Raw genomic sequence first — 16,150 nt, forward strand, 5'->3', positions numbered from 1 at the left:
CAATTTTCATTTGGAATCCCTCACTGACAATGACACTAGCTTCCTCATCAGTGATTTGCTGGCAGCTGGACTTCGCCAACTTGTCACCTCACCCACGCATAAGGCAGGACACACCCTTGACAGGATATTTACCAACAACCCTGACATCATGGTATCCACCCCTATCCCTCTCACCTGGACAGATCACTCTGCAGTCCTCTTCACCATCAAACCTAGATGGTCCCCTCCCTCACAAGCCAAACCCATGTCCCCCTCATTAACCAGAGATTGGAAAAATATCGACATCCCCCTTCTTACTTCCATGCTGACAAACTCCCTCAATGTGGTGGAGTCGGATCCGGTACTAGCATCTAGCAACTACCTCACTCACTTGGACACTGCTTATAGCGCTTTGGCACCTCCTAAGACTACTCTCCATAACCGGAGGTTTCCTTCTGCCCCTTGGTTCTCCGAATCCCTTCGTCTACAAAGACAATACTGCAGAAACCTTGAAAGACATTGGCGCAAGCATTATAACCCTCTCGATAAACAAATCTATAAATGCGCCTTGGCCAAATACAAAACTCATCTTCTCTGAAAAAAGCAACTACTACATTACCCAAATCAACTTGGCACACAATTCGGCTAAAAAACTATTTCAGGTGGTCAACCATCTTTCCAATCCCCCTAACCCACCCCCTGACTCTTCCCAAGCCCTCAGCAATTCACTGGCAGAATTCTTCTCGGACAAAGTTACCTCTATTTTTTCTGCCTTTGTTCACGATCCTCCCCCCACTCAGAACACTTCTGTGCATGTTTCCACCATCAATTATCCTACTGTTCCTAATTTTAATCAGGTTCCTTACGAACAGATCTCTTTTAATTTCCACCATCAGATCAGGCTCACCTTTGGATCCTTGTCCTCCTTCCATTCTCAACCTCATCCCGGAGGTCATTACCCCTGCCATAGCCAGCATTTGTAACACCATGTTCCTCACAGGCTCCTACCCTTCCGTTTGGAAAAAGGTCATAATTAAGCCGCTTTTGAAAAAACCCACTCTGGACCCCGAATCATCCTCCAGCTATAGACCTATTGCCTGTCTCCCTTTTCCTTCTAAGATTTTTGAAAATCTAATGAACAGACAGCTATCCGAATTCATTGACACCAATCATCTGCTTGATGACACACAGTTCGGCTTCAGGCAAGGACATGGAACTGAGACGGCCCTCATAAAAGCGGCTGACGAAAACAGGATGACCTTAGACAAAGGCAGGGTTGCAGTTTTGATACTGCTTGATTTGTCCGCGGCCTTTGACACGGTCGATCATGCCACCTTGATCGACCGTGTCTCAGCGATAGGATTCCAACACCAGGCTAAAGATCTTCTTGCCTCCTTCTTAGCCAATCGCACCCTATGTGTAAAATTAGGCCCTTTCTTTTCTCCCATCATCTCCCTTCCGTGTGGAGTGCCGCAGGGCTCCTCGCTAAGTCCGACCTTGTTCAACATTTACGTTTCGGACTTAGCGAGGGTGATTAAGTCACATGGCATCAGTCTCACTACTTACGCTGATGACACCCAGCTGGTCCTATCAGTTCATCATGATGGAGACACAGTTGCAGCTAATTTTCGAGAGGGAATGCTTGCCATCAGCTCCTGGATGACTTCTAATTGTTTAAAATTGAACTCTAAAAAGACGGAGGTCATGACCTTTCGGAAGCTCGAGCCTAGCTGGTCCCCCCCATTGGTGGCCTAGCGAGATGGGTCCTCCACCTCAACCCGTTACCAAAGTCCGAAATCTCGGGGTCGTGTTTGACGACAGACTGCTCTTCAATCAGCATGTCAATGCGGTAGTATCCGCCTCCTTTTTTACATTAAGAAAAATTAAGAAATTTCTGCCTCACATCCCCACCTCAGCAGGTAAAACTCTGATCACCACCCTTATCTTCTCTAGAATTGATTATTGTAATGCCCTCCTCCTCAACGCACAGGAAAGGGTTCTAAACAAGCTCCAATTGGTACAGAACGCCTCAGCTAGAATTTTATTAGGTATCCCCCAATTCAGCTCCATCACCCCTTTCATCCGCGAGCTTCATTGGCTTCCTGTCAAAAGCCGGACTAAGTTCAAGGCACTTTGTATCGCCTACAAGGCTATTAACAACTCTGGCCCGCAGTTCCTTAAATATGCTTTCCGTCCACTTGTACCATCTAGGACACTTTGCTCAGTCTCAGCACACCTTCTTAACGTTCATCGAACAAAAAAAGCTAACTGGGGAGACAGGTGCTTTGTGATCTCCACAGCTAGACTGTGGAACTCTCTCCCCCTCATCATCAAAACCTGTCCCACCCGCCTCAGCGTCAGGAAGCAACTAAAAACCTGGCTGTTTACACACTAATGTGTACTCCACTTGTCTATCTTCTGAATCTTTACGCGCCGAGACACCCCCGGGTAATTGCGCGCTATACAAATTGCCAAAACATAAACATAAACATTGTGTCCATTCAGTATGACTCGGACAATAGAACTGTAAAATGTACCAAAAACACGATAGGGTCATTTATCTTTGCATAATAGGATGCTGTTGACATTGACCTGTGTATTCTCTTCACTTCAATTTATTTTTATTTAAGACCACACCATCTTCTATCAAAAGGAAACTGGTGCATAGATATAGTTTGCACCTTTTTATGGAGACCCATTTCTGGGGTTTTGTGATCAAAATGGGTTACAGCCTTTACAACGAGGTTTCTACCTCGTGCCTTTACCACACATTTTTTAGCGCACATATTTTTACCACATGTATGCCTTTACAATGCATTTCTTTACCATGCATTTAAGGTAAGTTGGAGGTTTGGGTGGGGGGGGGTCTACCACCACAAATACATTTTTTATATATAAAAACCATGCTTGGTAATGGCATGCTTTGTAAACTAATTATGCTTGGTAAAAACATGCGTGGTAAAATAGCGTGGAAAAGACATTCAGTGTATTTTCCTGCATTGTCACCGGTGTACAACCCTATCAAAATATTGCCTGAACATCATAAGTGTGCAATTGTTGGCAGGTTTATCATGCACAGAAGTTGCAATGGCTTTATATGTGGCCCACTACTGTGATTGTTTTAATAGGTTATTCAGTGTCCTTTTGAACATGCGTTTAGTATAAAAATATTATATAGCAAACAAAAAACAGATATTGAATAATATACCAGTTACCCAAAATGGAATAATAATAAAATCCAAAACTTAACACCTTGGCTGCTATGGGTTTTCCCCTCCTGTGCTTCTTTGTGAGCTTTCCCATTATTTCATGACGAGCTCAGCTCGTCATCAGCACAGCTCAACCGTGCCTCATGACGAGCTGAGCTCGTCATGAGCATCGAAGGGGTTAAGTTTTAACAAGTTTTTGTAAAATTACAGTAATGACAAGAGAAAAGAAAGAAAAGGTAAGAACAAGAGGCAAGAAAAATTTGTTACAGAAGTAAATTCTTAAGAGAGTTCTTCAACATGCATCTACCAATATTCTCTATACCATAAGTAGACATTGCTTCAATTTTTTTCAACTTCAGCCAGTGAATAGTTAAACCAGAAAAGGGAATCTCAATTGCAATTCCATATGATCTGATGGCAAAGAAGAGCGTTCTTGTACCACAGTCATTCAAATATTAATTTTTGAGGCATATGAGCTGCAGATCACACACTTGGCATTAGATTGCCACCTGGTGTTGGGCTTAGATGATTGCATGTTGTTTTAGTCTTGGAAGAAGTCTTTGTAGTCACGAGATAGGTGACTCCTCCCTTGGACGATAGTGCGTATGGGCATCGACTTCATCCTTAGATTGTTTTTTTCCACCACTGGGTTTGGATGTAACTTTTCCGCTCCGGTCCGAAATCTACTTTCTAAGTAGTTTGATGCGAAAAAACGTACTCAATTTCTTTCAAATAACTTTTAAACATCTCAACCATTGACTCAACTTCATCGGTTCGATTCCGGTCGTCAATGCGGGCTGTTGGGCCTATCCACGCCTTGAGGCCTACAGCTCATGGAAAGGACGCCATTCAAGAAATGCCCCCAGTGTGGAGCAAAATTCCTGCACAGGGACCATCACAAGGTCTGTAACTTGTGCTTATCACCTGAACGTGACGAGTTCAGCTGTCCAGCCTGCGCATCCTTTCGATCGAAGAAGACCATTCGAGATCGAAGGGCCCGTCAACACATCATGCTGAGATAAGCTTCGGAACAGGTGGACATCTGCGAAGGCCCAGATGTCCCAGAGGAAGATATCGTATCTGAGGCAGACTACTCCTTTGACTCCATCACTCCGGGTCAACGCGTGAGTACTACTGCCCCTACCCCAACCCCCCCCACTGAAATCAAAGGCAATGGTCAATACTCTGCCTCCTGGGCGCAGTCTCGAGCGAAAACTTACTTCAAGAGCCCCACCTTCGAGCCCGTCTCTGAAGAAAATCGAAAAGCCTTCTGGTAGCTCTGGACCGAGCAAACCGCACATGCCGATCCCACCAGCACCTTTGGCACCGACCCCGAACGAAGTCCCGGCTCCGAAACCCGTTCCGAAACCGTCGATTTCGAAAGATAAACGGGGCCCGAAAACACCCAAGCCGATTCGAAAGCTTCCATACCGACGAAACCAGCTTCGGCTCCGAAACCAACATCCTCGGAGCCAAAACCTACGCCAAACGACTCGATCATGCCTCCTAAGGCTAAAGACAAAGACAAACAACAACCATGCTCGGAACCGAAAAAAAATCGGCGCCGAAAGCGGTTCCTCCAGAAGAGGAGCTTTTTCATCGTGATCCTAAGCAGAAAAAGATCTATATTGATCTAGAGACAGGACATGTTACCACTGCACCATATAGAAAGAGGAAGTTAGACACAGCACCTGCTTCTCCAGTGCCTGTGAAGAAGGACTCTACCCCATTGCCTATGCACCCTTCTTCTCCTATACTTCCTTCTAACCCACCTCCTCCTCCTAAACCTATTACACCTCAAAATTCTCCTCATTTTTCTCCACCTCATACACCTCCTCATAACGATGATGACGACATGGGGGCACGGGGTGACCCAAATGACCCTTTTACCTAGCCAAATGTTATGTTATGTTAAAAGTTTGTGTAAGCGCGACAGCTGCCCCAGCAAAGGGGCGTCCCGGCGCTAGTAGATCAAGTGCAGTACCAAAGAAGCTGGCCGCGTCGGGAAAGCAACCTTAAGGGGGAGGAAACAGCAGGGTTTTTACCGCTTTCTGGAAGGAAACCAAGTTTTCCATGCCACGGATGCCCAGCGGCAAGGAGTTCCACAGCTTGGCTCCTAAGACCCGGAATGAGCGCTCTCCCTTGCGGCAAAGTTTGGTACGCGGTACAGTCACCAAATGACCCAAATGATCCACCTGATTGGGAGTACCCGATCCCACAAGACGTACCTGACATCCCAGATCCACATCCATACCCCTCAAAACCATCTGCCCCAGAAGATAATATCGGGTTTGGACATTTAATCAATAGAGCTGCCATCTATCCTGGTATCAGAATGCACTCCGATGAGGCAGAGGAGGACTTTTTATTAGATACTTTTTAACAATCCCAAAAGCCTGTACAAATATTACCCATGATTAAAGGGGTCATTAAGCATGCTCTGAAATGTTTAAAGATCCTGTATGTGCTAGGATTATGAACCCCAGAATAGAAAAGAAATATAGGACTGCCCCTGGAGATCCTGCCTCAATTAAGGGACAGCTACCCTTAGATTCTCTAGTCGTTTCCAATGCTAGAAAGCGCGCGAACTCCCAAACCTCAGGAGAAGTGCCACCTCCTGATAAAGAATCTAAAATGATAGACGCTTCAAGTAAAAGAATAACTGCCCAAGCAAGCAATACATGGCTCATAGCTAATACACAAGCACTGCTCGCATGATATAACAGGGCCGATTATGATCAGTTACAAACACTACTACAGCATCTACCTGACCAATATAATGCACAAGCAAATGATTTCATCCAAGAGGGGAAGCTAATCTCAAATGCGCACTTGATGCAGTAGACCCTGCCTCTCAAGCAATAAATACTAGTGTACTCATTAGACGCCACGCATGGCTACGCATCTCAGGTTTTAAACAAGAGGTCCAGACTACTATCTTAACCCAGCCATTTAACCAACAACAGCTTTTTGTGCCTGCTGAAGAGACCGCACTAGAAAAGATGAAAGAGGACACAGAGACTGCCAAATCTATGAGAGCTTTACAGTCCCCACAAATACGAGGCTCCTTTCGTCGCTCCTTTTACAGAGGAGCCTCCAAACAAATGGGAGCAGACCATTCATCTTCCTTTAAAGCCAATGCACAAACATCCCCCAAAAGAGGATATTTTAGAGGTGGATACAGAGGAAACGCCAATAAAGAAAGAAGTCGAGGTAACGACACCAATCATACCTCTCCCACCACAAAACAGTGACTTCCTTCCGCTCCCCTAACAGCATTCCACCCCTGTTGGGGGGGAGATTAGCACAGTTCCTACCTATCTGGAATTCCATCACAACACAGGTGGGGGGAGACAAATTATCCAGTATGGTTACTGCCTAGAACTTACAGCCCCTCCACATATGCCACCCAGACAGGTCCCATGTCCACAGAACATATTACGCTACTGAAACCAGAGGTTCTCTCATTGCTTCAAAAAGACGCAAAAGAGATATTTCCCTTACAACATCAAGGAACAGGGGCTTATTCGCTGTACTTCCTAATACCCAAGAAGGACGGGACACTAAGACCAATTCTCAATCTCAGGCCCTAAACCTATACATTTTCACATGATCACTTTACAACAAGTGCTCCCACTGTTACAACAAGGCGATTTCCTTGCCACACTAGATCTCAAGGACGCCTACTTCCACATTCCCATACATCCTTCTCACAGGAAGTATCTAAGGTTCATACCAGACGGACAACACTATCAGTTCAAAGTCCTTCCATTCAGGGTCACAACTGCACCAAGAGTGTTTACAAAGTAGCAGCACATCTCAGAAGACAACAAATCCATGTCTTCCCATATCTAGATGACTGGCTGATAAAAGCCAGATCATCAAATCAATGTGTCCAACACACTCATCAGACAATTCAAACATTGCACAACTTGGGGTTTACGATCAACTACACCAAGTCGCATCTCCCTCCCATATACACCAATATCTGGGGGCTACAATAAACACCTCTACAGCTCTAGCTTATCCCAGTCCAGCCAGACTAGCGAGCATTCAAGCCTTAGTCACAAAATCTCAAGACCAACAATCTCTCCCAGCCAGTGTTCATGCAACTCCTAGGCATGATGGCATCTTGCATTTTTATTGTACCATATGCAAGACTTCAAATGCGTCCATTACAGGAATGTCTAGCACATCAGTGGAATCAGGCTCAAGGACAACTTACAGATCTGGTGTTGGTGGACAGCCGCACACATCGCTCTCTGCAGTGGTGGAAAACCAAAAACGTGTCCAAAGGGCGGATGTTCCTCGAACCCGTTCCACAGATAGTGATTGCACCATGTGTTAGTGTTGTAGATAATTTACTGTCTACCACGCTTAGCAGCAGTCTTAAATCTGTGTTTACTAGTGACTTCCGTAATTTCCTGAAGGCCTATTCCAGCAAGTTAGTTGGCTGCTGCCTGTTGGGCATGGATATGTACTGAAAAGCGTCCCCTGTGGTACAGCCACACTCCTAGATATCTATACTCTTCTACGACTTCCACAGGACTTCCCTCAATCAGTGGTCGAAGTGGGAGAAAAAAAAGTAGGGTAACTGATAGAGGGAATAACCAAAGGATTGCGTCAATGGGAGGAGTCTGAGGTGTGGTCAGAAAGAGCAACCATACAAATTGTTAGTATTTGTTTTGCATTTCACTGACCTGTTGCAGCATACTAAGTTATTTAATTCAACTAAGGGATACACATGTTTATTTAAGGTTGTATATGAGTTATTGACCTTAAAATAAATTCACAAACTGGGATACATTTCGAGTAAAGACCTGGCTGTTTCAGTGTTCGGTAGCCTCTCCTGCACTGTTCCCTCTGACAATTAGCGCTGTGACTTCCCTTTTCCGAGACAGCCACGCGTTCTACAAATCCTACAACATAACAATCACAAAATTTCTGAAATACGTTTAAAAGTGAAATCACAAGCCAGGCAATTTCTGTCATCAGCACTTCTCTTTATTAGGGCTCGCTGGTACTGCATCCGAAGGATGCATCCAGCTGGAGCCTTTTAGTTGCCTGACTCGGGGGAATGAGGGACAAAAGGGTGTTACGAGCGTTTCCACCAGATTTGGGGGCGCGAACGCGCACGTTCCGTCCCGCGCCGTGCACATGCGCGCGCATATACACAGACAAACAGACACTCACTCACACACAACCCCCCCCCCACAGTCACACACACACGCATACACAGGGACTCCAAGACACATACACACACGCACGCTCACACACATACACAGCCCCCCGCCGCCGCACGCGCGCGCACACACACATGCCCCCGCCCTCGCAGCTCAGCAACAAGGCGAAGCTCCACTCACCGGCTTCCTTGGTGCGGCGGCTCTCCTCTCATCGGCAGCTGCAGGGCCCGGCAGCAGGACTCTTCCTCCCTCCTTCGGCACCGGGGCGCAGGGTAGGCTCCTGCCTGCTCCGGTGCTCAAAACAGCCGCGGCTCTTCCGTGGGAGGCGGGGTAGGCTCCCGCCCTCCTACTTCCGGTTTCCGGTTGTCCCGCCCGGCCTGCCTGACTTCCTGGTCGCAGGCCGGCGGCGATGTTCGGTTTTTTAAAGATAGTTTGGGGACATCACAAACCTCCCTTGCGTTTGTTTATTTGAATCTGTCACATTTGACCGGAGCCTTCCAGCATACCCTATGACACCTTACACTTCCTGGGCGGCCTGGCAACCTCACTGGCGGCTACTGCTAATAATACATAATAATACAGAATTTTGTATAGCGCGAACAGCTACCTCACGAGGAGGTGTCCCGGCGCTGAGAGAACAAGTGTATCAGACCATGGAGGCTGGAGAGGGTAGCATTTAGCGAGACATGTACATGTACATGTACATGTGCAAGACAACGCGATCAAACCCTGTGCGCAGCGCCGGTGTGAAGTAAAACGGTTCACCTCCATGCTCCGGTCCAGAAAACACCACTAACTTTTGACATTTTGTGCAAGCAGGATGCGTGTTGTCTTTTTTGTGTTTTGTGGCAGTGGTGTACTTCACGTGTTGGTTTGTTGTGTGACCGTTGAGCACAGGCTGCCTTTTATTTACCATGCCATAAATAGCGTATGCTGATTGTTACTGGGCACACAATATTAGTATCCACTTCACTGCACTTAAGCCTTTCCTTGCCGTTTTCCCCATCCATCCTGGCTGTGCCCCTCGCGCTCAAAGCACACTCATCCAGGTGAGGTGAGCAGGGAGCACCGTCATCTCTGCCTCCTGTCCTCCACGCACCCTGCCCGTGCCTCATCGTCGTCATACTCTGCATGACTCTGCGCTTCAGGTCATGTCGCCTCTTTTGCAGGTCATGTGACTGACGCGGGCCACAGCATTCACCTCAGCTGAGGGCAGCTCCTACGTCACCTCTGAAAGTATTGCTTGTCTGGAGGGCCAGGGCCTCCAATAACCTTGTCTCCGCCTTTATGACTACTTCACCCGTCGAGATATTCAACTCTGCATGGCAGAACTTTCTCTTTCTGCAGCCCGGGGCTGTGATGACACCTTGTTGACCTTGAACTCTCTTCCTGCTCTTCTGTATTTCTATATACTCGCTTTCTGCTTTTCTTTCTGTATGGTGCACGTAGCGCCTGCCTGCGGTGGACTGTGTTTATGCGCTATTTTATAAACTTATGGATTCATGGAAGAGTTTGTTTGGGTGACATTCTCGCCCATTACACTGTTTAATTCTCGTATGAAAGTAACTTCCAATAATGCCACTATTTTGAACATGAAGTTCGTGTACTTGTTTATTTTATTTCGAGCACTGTCCGAATCTGATACGTTTATTAAGAACATACCTAAAATTGGAATGCAACATGTAAGGTGCTAGTCTGAGAGCTGAGAGGAAGTCTTTTTCACCTAGACATACACGATCTGTAATGGTGTGTAGGATTGTTTGAAAACGTTGATTTATCAATGTCATTTAAGTAGGTGCAGGATTTCGGGTTGGGGTTGTTAACATGCACGGAGGTTACATTTAATTTGAGGTCATGATCATTTTACTTGCCTCCATGCACGTGATTAACAAAAATGCTAGGGGTAGCAGAAGGGACATCATACGCTGTTTGACCTTAATACCATCACAGGTGTGACATCACATGACCGATGCCCCAGAATTTTGAAAGAAGGTCCTGTCACACAACAATAAGCCTGATGACATCACAGTAAGTGAGTTCAGCTTGCTGCATTTATCAATGAAGGCTGAAACTGTACGTTGTTGGATTAATTAATTCATATATTTCGATTTAGGTTAGACCTAGGGCTTCAGATAGGATGAAAAAGGGTCTCTAAAAGGGGCATGGCAAAAGAAGTGTAACTAGCAATTTCTTCAAAGAGGCATGGGCTATGTATTTGAGAGCGTGGCTTAAACATGTACACTGAAATTTTGTGCTTTACGCAGCATGCCACCTGACCGGCATTGGGTGCCTCTGTGAGTTTATTTGCAATGCAATAGGTCTCACTTTTGCGAGAGTTTAAGCTATTAGCATTGTAAATGACAATGCCTTTTATTTATGTTTTAAAAACAAAAACATAAATAAAAGGCATTGGCATTTACAATGCCAATAGCTCTAACTTTAATAATGCGAGACCTATTGCATTGCAAATGCTTGTTTCCACAAGCAGTTCAAACATGAATGGCAAAATATCCTGGTTTGCAAAGGTTTTCTCCATAGTTATGGCTCTGCCATATTTGCCACTTAATACATCATCTGATGCCTAATCTGATGATTTTAACTAAAAAACAGTTTGTAGCTCAAGTGGATCAAAAGTTACTAAAAAATGTGACTTGTGTTACCCCGAAGTGGAGGGCCCTTTGCAAAGGCTTACTGCACCTTTCTCACTGCTGCAATTGTATGTTACACTGGCACTAATGAAGCAAAATCAGGGAAATGGGCGGAAAAGCATACAGAAAGATGTTCGACCAGTTGATCCATAACGCATTCCTCAGAGTCCCCTGCTGGTAATACCTGGATGCGAAGTCTCTGCATTTGCTGTTGTCGGCGGTGGCGAACAGATCCAAGGCTGAAGTGCCCCACCTGGCGAAGACGTCTTCGAGCACTTTGTCGTTTATGACCCACTTGTGGTTTTACTGAATCAGTCTGCTGAGTGCGTTCGCCTGAGCATTCTGTACACCTGGCAGATGGGTAGCAGTTATTGTCAGTCCTCTGGCTAGCAGCCAGTGCCAGATAGCCTGCGCTGCCTGTGACAGTGTGGGCGATCTCGAGCCCCCCTGCTTTTTGAGGTAATACACTGTGGTCGTATTGTCCGTCTGTACAAGCAGAGAGTTGGTCTGGAAGGACAGATGGAAGGCCTTCAGCGCTAAGTGAACAGCTCTGAGTTCCAGGAAATTGATGTGGTACGTGGACTTCGTCGGGGACCATGTCCCTTGGATCTGTAACTGTCCGGAATGCGCTCCTCAGCCGTGGAGAGAAGCATCCGTCACGATAGTCTGAGTGGTAATGTCCTTGTGGAACGGAACCCCCTTGAGGAGGTTCTCTGCTGAACACCACCAGCTCAGGGACTGCTGAGCGTGCAGAGACAGTCGTATCCAGTCGTCCCAGTTCCCTCTCCTCTGGTCCCACTGATCCTCCAGATATTCCTGCAGCAGCCTCAAGTGTAGGCGTGCATGTGGAGTGAGGAAGATACAAGAGGCTATCGACCCCAGTAGAGAAGACACCGTCCTCGCTGTTGTAGATGCAACAGCCATGAGAGCCTGAGCCTTCCGAAGGAGCGATAAGCGTCTCTCTTCCGAAGGAGACACGCTTGCTGACAGCGTATTGATGGAGGCTCCCAAGTACTGTAGGCACTGGACCGGAGTCGGGACAGACTTGGACATGTTTATGTGCAACCCCAGCTGGTTCAACAGAACGGCTGTACTGTTGAAGTGCAATTGCGCTTTCTGGAAGGTGGAGGCTTTGATCAACCAATCGTCCAGGTAAGGGTAAACAAAAACCTTGTTCTTTCTCAGGTGTGCCGCCACCACTGCCATGCACTTTGAAAAAGTCCTGGGCGCAGACTTCAGTCCAAACGGGAGTACGGTGTTTTGATAGTGATTGGTGCCTACTTGGAAGCGCAGGAACTTCCGGTGTTTCCATGCAATGGGCTCATGGAAGTACGCATCCTGCAGATCTATCGCGCAAAGCCAGTCTCCCCTTTGCAGCTGAGGGTAAATCTGGTGCAAAGACAGCATGCGAAACTTCTCCCTGTAAATCCATTTGTTTGCTTGTCGCAAATGCAGAATGGGCCTGAACTCGTTCTTGTCTTTCTTGCGTACCAGAAAGAAGCGTGAGTAAAGACCCTTTCCCCTTTGAGACAGAGGGGCGTCTTCTATCGCCCTTTTTCTTAACAGGGTATCGGCCTCCGCCTGGAGCTTGCACAGTTGGAACTGCAGGCAAACCGGTGGAATCGCTGGAGGCGGGCTGCGAAAACGAAGACTGTATCCATTGCAAACAATATTCAGCACCCACTTGTCCTGAGTAATTTTTCTCCACTCTGCCAAGTAATTTTGTATGCTTCCCCCCACCGGAGCGGGTAACGGACGAGGGGGAAGTAGCCCCTCAGGGCTTAGACCCGGAGGAGGACTGCTGACCACCTCTGCCCCTCTGGCGCTTTTGTAACTGCTGCCGCTGGTACTGCTGCTGCTGCTATTGCTGCTGTCCAGCCTGCCGACCTTGCCCTCTGCCCTGCGCACCGTAACGCCTCTGGAACGGGCGAAAGGTCTTCCTCTGTTCCTTCGGCTTCTCCAACCCGACAACCATCAGGGTTTCAGCCTCCGCCTTCATGCGGGCCATCTCCTCATCCGCATGTTTGCCGAAGAGGGTCGCCCCTGAAAACGGTAGGTTGGCAACCCTCTGCTGCGCCTCTGGCTTCAGTGACGTCAGACGCAGCCAGGCGTGGCGCCGCAGTTTGATCCCATGGTAGTACCTGTGGGCTGCCAAGAGCGAGGAATCCGCAGCCGAGCTTATCACCTGGTTGGAGACCATCATCCCCTCATTAATGATCTCTTGGAAATCCTCCCTTCTATCCCTGGGAAGGTGTTCCAGGAACTGCTGCAGGGACTCCCATAAGGCCCGGTTGTAACGGCCCAACAGAGCCGAGGCACTCGCCGCCTTCATAACAGTGGAGGCCGTACCGCAGACTTTCCTGCCATCGGAGTCCATCAAGCGGCTCTCCTTGTCAGGAGGCACCGTCGACGACGGGGCGGTGGCGTGCTGTTTTCTCGCCGCAGTCACAATCACCGAGTCCAGAACAGGGTCCGAGCGAAGGAACGCCGGGTCTGAGTCCGGACCTGTATTTCTTTTGCAGCCTGGAAGGTGCCGATTTTTTAGAGGCAGGGGTGAGGAAGAGCTCCATGGCAGGTTGCTCCAACCCTGGCACCAAGGGCAACAAGGGGCGAGACAACTGTTTCTTGTGCAGGGTCTCGAAGATGACTGAAGTTGATGGCGTGGGCACCGTGAGTGTAATGCCCAGTTTTTCCACCCAACGTAACAACACCTCTTGGAAGGGGACGATGTCGTCTACTGGAGACACCCTCGCCCGAGGGAAGTCACAATGTGGGTGAATAGTCCCAGGCACTAGACGAGTCCGTGTGGCGGAACCTAGACCTGTCCCTCCTGTGGCGCCGTTTGGACCGTGTGGAAGAGCGACGGTCACTTCTGGATCTGTCCCTCCGTCTGGAGCGAGATCTCGACCTCCTCGGTCTCGGTTTGTCCACTGGCCGTAAAGGAGGGAGCTGTGGAGGAGGCGGGAGCCTAGGACGTGGAGGCCCCTTAGGCGGTGTCGGGAGATGAGGCAAAGAGAGAGACCTCGGCCGAGGTGGCGGTGGAGGAGGAGGAGGAGGAGGAGGAGGAGGAGGAGGAGGAGGAGGAAGAGGAGGAGGGTTATGAGAAGGTGGAGGCGTAGGATTAAGCGGAGGAGGGTCCTTGGGCAACGGGGGAGGCATAGGCGTCCTAGGCCGTGCTGGCGAAAAGGTCTGGGAGTACTCCGAGCCCGGAGACTCTACCACTCTCCTTCTTTTCTGCGCCGGTCTTGACGGGGGTGACTTCGAGGCCGACCTCGTGGATGAGCGACGGCGCCGCTGCGACCGTGGGCTCGTGGAAGCCGAGGAAAGGCTGACTACAGAGCCCTGGGACTCCGACCTGGCCTTAGAAGGCCCCCTGGAGGTCGATTTTCTCCTTCTCGACGCTGACCTCCTCTTCGACGTCGATGATCTCCTTCTCAACGTCTATGATCTCCTTCTCAACGTCGATGATCTTCTTCTCGACGACGAACGTCGAGTAGACGCCGAACTGCAGTGTCGCCTCGACTGCGAGCACCGGTGCCTTCCAGACCCTTCACGACGTCTATGGCGTCTCGAGGACGAAGCGGTCCTCGAAGTCGACCTCGTCCGAGGTCTCCTTCGAGGACGAAGCGGTCCTCGAAGTGGACCTCGTCCGAGGTCTCGACGTCGAACGGCAACGTCGCTTTGACCCAAAGCCCTGGGGAGACGGGGAGCAGACAGTGGTCATCCCTCTTGACGTCGACGGACACATGAGCCATTTTCTGGCCTTCTCTTTCCTGGCGAGCCCCCAGAGGCCGAAATACGGGCAGAGGAAGAGGCATCTCCATGCCCAGACCCACCTTGACCTTGCTGTCTTCTTTGCTCCAGTCCTTGGAGCCGAGTCTTCTCCCTGTCCTTCAGGGTCCTGTTGGAGAACTGCTGGCAGATCTCATAATCCACAGGGACATGAGAAGAAGGGAGACAGAGGATACACACCCTGTTTGGATCAGATTTGGCCTTCTTCCTGGCATACTCAGGGCATTTGTCAAATAAGGAAGGCATATCTGACAAAAGAGTGGCCAAACTCACCAGAAAACACCAGCAAAAGGAAGAAAGAGCAAAAACACTCTAAACACTTGCAAATAATTAGACAAAACAGCTACAAAGGGAGAGCTCAATGCTCAGTGGTAGCAGGAGCCGGAAAAAAGAACTGTGCATTCTGGGATACCAAGAGTTCTGGAAAGTTTCCTTAAAGGCACAGTATCCCTTTTTAAGCCACATAATGGCAGCCTACGGGGGGCTTGTCTGTCCATCCCTTCCTCTCTATCATTCCAAGGATTTTGTGAAGGGGAAGTTTCTCTATGGGTGAAATTTGGCAGGCTGTGTTGAATATGTGTTGAATATGATATTGGTGGTATATCCTTTGCATTTCTAGTTGAAGTACTGGACAGTGTAGCCTTGCAGGTATAGGCTGCATTATTTGTCTTTAATTCTCTCTTAACCACATCAGTGCTAAGGGAATTCCCCTGCAGTGCTGTAACTCCAGGATCCCCATTGTTCATGACGAGCTCAGCTCGTCATGAGCACACGACCAGTATACTGCATGACGAGCTGAGCTCGTCATGAGCAGCGCAGGGGTTAAGTGTCTATGCAGGACTGCTCAGAAGACAGCTTAAGCGATTATTTTTATTATATTTATGGTGTAGTGGGGTCTTCTAAGGTCTAGCATGGAAATCTGCTTATGAAGGCTGATCCTGGTTCCCCAGTTCCAAATTCGGCAGCTCTGGCTATAGTAACACATCCTCTCCCCCAGTGAACACCATACTGCCCTACTGAGAGGAACTCGCACTGCCTTCAGCTACAACCCAATTCTGCCCTTGTATAAAAACCTGGATGCAACTTAATTCATATTATACACTAGACAAGAGTAATATACTACTTGAAAAAAAACTGCCGACATCCTGGAAAAGCAAACACTCATAGGTAATGCAGAATTAAGTAAAGCATGTGAAATGCAAGCAGGAACAACATGGTTACCTTAACACTTTTACACTCATTATTCAGAAATCAATGAGTGCTTTCGCCTGAAAAGTTAAGGGCATTACTACAGGGCCTGGAAGGGACCCGTATAATCTCCAATGCTTATATCCTTACA

This window comes from Lissotriton vulgaris, chromosome 11, assembly GCF_964263255.1.
Source record: "Lissotriton vulgaris chromosome 11, aLisVul1.2, whole genome shotgun sequence".
Lineage (NCBI taxonomy): Eukaryota > Metazoa > Chordata > Amphibia > Caudata > Salamandridae > Lissotriton > Lissotriton vulgaris.